Here is a 4,604-nt window from a genome sequence, read left to right as displayed (position 1 = left end):
GCTGAAAGACACGCACTCCTTCTTTGCCATAACTGTAATCGCCGAGCAGATAATTTGGCGCAGCAGGATCGGGTATTGTTGTGGCTTTGGTGGGATCAGCATTATGTAACTTACGTGTAAACATATTTCAGTTTTTTTTTTTAGATTTAACGCCAAGTAATTGACTTTGTAAGAATGCGCGCAATAATAATTAGCGCTGCTTTTTATAATAGACTTTTCATGTCTAGCTAATCCATCTATCTTATCTGCTTATTCGAGATACCACATGCAGGTACTTGCATAAACACATATGAATACATATGTACATAAATACTACAAATTTGCATCTGAAGCGATAATGTTCCCCCTGATTGAAATTTATTACTAAATATAAATTTTTAACATCCCCAGCTGGAAATTCTCTACACAAAGTCCTGGTCATGTTGAGGGACTTCTGTGATAACTTGAATAAAACAAACGAGGTCGAAAGGCTTAGGAAACTCCTAACCAAGATTTCAAGCACGCCTCGTTTGTAAAACACATTGAAAAGGCACTTGAATACAAGGCATGTGCTATAGGGTATTTCTGGATATTTCCGGAGCTTTTCATAATGTCTTAAATGAAGCTAATAAATCTGAATATCATCGTATCAATAGGCGTAGAACCCGCTTCCTCGTTGTGGATTAAACATTTTTTTTAAGCCAGGGTAAAATAAGAATAGGGTAGCCAGGCAAGCATGCAGAGTCACACTGCAAGGTGATGTACTCTCACCACTGTTATGGCTTCCAACGATCATCAAATTACCAAAGAAACCCGAGAGGAGAGAACGCAAACTAGTGGCAAATACAGTACACTTCAAATATATATAGTACTTTTTTAAAGAAAAAGTAAAAATGCTTTTCAAGTGTACATCTTTTTTCTTTCTTATGCATTTCCTCTATAAAAAAATATATATTTTCTTTGAAAGTATCATATGCTTTATCGCTATCAATATATAAATTAATATAAATGAAAATTTAATTTTTTATTAGTGAGATATTCGCTTTATTTCTCTCCTCTCGCCACTTAAAATTCTTATTAGAAAAACATTTTCTGTGGATGCCGAAGTTGCAGGAGTAGAGAGCATAAGCGAAATAATTTTAAGTAAATTTGGTAAATCTTTCTAAGTATTTTTAAAAATGTTGCCATTTTCGATCTGTGGGCCAATTGTTTTTAAGTATATTTATTTTAATATTGATATTTCAGTATAAATGTCATTCATTTTAAAACATTTCTTTCTTACAAATGACTGAAATATATTTATAATTGAAGAAATATAGTATTTTGCATACTATATTTTTTCCAACAGTATATAGTACGCAGACCAAAAAAATAGTGCAATACTATATATTATAGTACGGTTGGCAACCCTAACTATCATTGGGGTGATTTACTGCGCCCTGAAAGTCTTTGACCTAAAAGGCATCTCGAGCGGGGCTAGGCGCCCTCACGCCACTGGAGTGTCGAAGTTCACTCCAATGGCTGTTCTAGAAAGAATACTTAGCGTCCTGCTCATTGACCTAATCGCGGAAAACCATGCTGTTAAATGTGCAGTTAGGCTGGCTGCTATAAGGGAACTTAATTACAAAACCTTTGGGCACAGCTCAATTGGGGCGAGAAGGCAGCACCTTCATTTACTTGTACAATGAAATTGTCGACACTATGATTAGGCAGTGAGTAGGCTAGTAGCCAATTTTTGATTCAATTAACCGCGTCTAAAGTTGCCTGTAAACCGCCTCATGCACTGAACCAAAAGCACAATACCAATCAACCAAGTTATGGTTTGATTTTTTGTGGTCAATAAGCCGATTTTAAGAAATGTGATTCAAGTTGAACATTTTAGAAAAAATTCGTATGTATGGCAGTGGCTGACCGAGCAGAGGTGCTTGCTGTTATTTGTTGGCTTCCAGCAGGTTCGAGTCAATGCCTTCAGCGGCAACACACAATTTTTATTTTTTTTCTGGTTTTGGTTTTTCTTAATTACGAAGAAGCCTCTGTGAAGTGCAGAACCAAATCAAACGACGAAGAAATTTGATTCAAGTTGAACATTTGAAGACACACTTATAAATCGGCTGTAGCTGAGTGTGTAGAGATGCTTGCTTTCATTTGCTAATCCCGTCAGAGGCAGCATGGTAAAATGATAATAAAAAATTTTGTTTTGTATCTCCGAATTATGAAAAAGTATCTGTGAAGTGCAGTAAATAAACTGAACTTTTCCGCCTGTGCGACACGCCTCAACCGTCTCCAATCGTGACCAAAATTTATATGTAATATCTTCGACTGCAATTGCATCGACGTAGGGGTTGAGGCTTAGGAAATCTGATGTAGAAATTTGCTTCCTACATTTAAGACCACCCTAATGTACATGTACATAAAATTAGAATGCAGTTAAAATTCTTTGAGGATAATTTTGAAGTAATCTTCAAAACTTTCTTATTATACATATGTATTTATCCAAGTTTTAGTAACCGTAGCACTCGCACCTCAATGGGTTAATTTGTTTATTTACAGTTTTTTTCACGTTATAGTTTACTGCAAGAGAGTTTGAGTTGGTTGTCACTTCTAGCTTGTTAAATATGCCTTGATGAGAACCACACTATTAAGATTAAAACACTGAAATATATTTACGAAATTAATTTATTAAAAACATATTCACTTGAAAACGACCGCAAAAATATGTTCATATAAATTGCCAGCTATTTCTCCAGCCGATCCAATTGGGCATAACCAATGCCCAAAGGTGTATCGTGTGGATTGGCAATAATGACATCAGCTTTCGGCTCGATCGGTGGAAAACGTGAGAAATCAAACGGAAAATGTTTATAATTCGGAAAACTTATTGCTATGCTGCAAATCTCAGGCATAGCATCAAGCACCGCGCGCTCTACTGTATAAACTGCATATTATATGCTAGTAATCACCACACCCTCAACCGGGTCGCCGGCAAAAGAACGCAGAATCAAGTCGCGCACTTTTAGCCAATTAGTGGAAAAATCAATGCCATCCAGTTTAGCATACTGCCAACGCGCCTGCACTTCTGTACATAGTATGCGATCAGAGCTGGGTCGTAATGATTCCTTTAGGAATTAAATTACTCCCAATTACAGATTACAAGGAATTGTAATTAGGAATCAATTCCTTCAGTCCACAGCAAAGGAATCGATTACTTTTTCAATTCCTTGAAGTAATTTCAAATGTAATTGGGTTTTTCTTTAATTCCATTAGAGGGAATTTCATATTGTAATTGGATAAAATTACGTGCTAGTAATGTAATTTTTTTTTCCAATTCCTTTGAAAGGTATTGAAAATGTAATTGATTTTTTTTCAATTCCATTACCTGGAATTGCAAGAGTACTTTAGTTTTTTCAATTACTCAAAGGAATTGTAAAAGTAATCGAGAAACTGAAAGTTCATTCACGAATATACAATGTGGAATTTTTGTTGTGGTCAAAGATTAAAATCGAAAGCACACATTGGACATCTTCTATGTATATCTATATATATATAAAAATGTTGTGTTCGTATGTCACGGTCATCAAAACCCGAGAACGGCTGAACCGATTTGAATAATATTTTTTTATTATTCGGTATAATACCAGAACCAATGATATCGCAAAAATTTGGTGGGTTGCCACCTATTTTAAAATTTAATTAATTTAAAATCAATGAATTATTACAATATGGGTATTAAGTTAAAGAGGTTTAAGAAAGATAACTGCTGGAAGTATTTTTGACGAGGGTGGCCTCCTATTTGAAAATTTAAACTCAGTCAAATTGTTAAAAAAAATTAAATATTGCCATGTGGGTGTCAAACTAAAGAGTTTTAAGAAGGCTTACTGCCGAAAATATGTTTGAGGAGGGTTGCCATCTGTTTGAAAATTTAAATAAATTACATTGATAAAATAAATAAAATATTACAATATGGGTATCAAATTAAAAAGGTTTGAGAAAGATAACTGTTGGAAATATTTTTGAGGGGGCTGCCACCTATTTGGAAATTGTAACTCAGTTAAATTGATAAAGTAAATGCAATGTTGGCATGTGGGTGTCAAACTAAAGAGTTTTAAAAAGGCTTAAGAGCGAAATACACCACACAAGCGGCTTGTCAAACATTCTTCAAACCTACTTTTCCCATTTCGCCATACACCATGCAAACATGACTCGTTCAAGCAAAGAATTTTAGTTTTCTTCGAGTTCGCAATGCTAAATATTATGGTTTTCTTTCATTTTCCTCTCTTACGTCCTTACTCGGTGAAATTTTCGTTGCGAATGAGGCGATTTTGCTATACACAACGCAAGCGGTTTGATCAAACATCAACATGGCGGCCAGAAAATCAAAAAATTTTGATTTTTGCTCAAATTTCCCTCAAGCGGTTTGTCAAACCTTCAAACACCCCCATACACAGCACAAATGGCTTGAAGCAAAGGGAAATTTCGCTTGGTTTGTCAAACCGCTTGTGTGGTGTATTTCGCTCTTTACAGTCTACCATGAACACTTCCAGAAATATGCAATATGAAAGGTTCGGTTTATATGGGAGATGCCACACGCCATTCTCCAACCATGCAAATTTTTCTCCATGAGTATG

At 35.3% G+C, this 4,604-nt stretch overlaps 1 protein-coding gene across 1 annotated transcript in view; it reads left to right on the top strand.

Moving 5' to 3' along the window:
- The window catches only part of LOC118740665 (uricase-like), a 76,844-nt gene that overhangs the window by 224 nt on the left and 72,016 nt on the right, over nt 1-4,604 (top strand). The window lies entirely within an intron of this gene.

The sequence above is a fragment of the Rhagoletis pomonella genome, unplaced genomic scaffold (genome assembly GCF_013731165.1).
Source record: "Rhagoletis pomonella isolate Grant_MI unplaced genomic scaffold, Rhpom_1.0 Rhpom_scaffold_00006, whole genome shotgun sequence".
In the NCBI taxonomy this organism is placed as follows: Eukaryota; Metazoa; Arthropoda; class Insecta; order Diptera; family Tephritidae; genus Rhagoletis; species Rhagoletis pomonella.
Note: the sequence above shows the minus strand (reverse complement) of the source record. Positions and strands in the feature narration are given on the sequence as shown.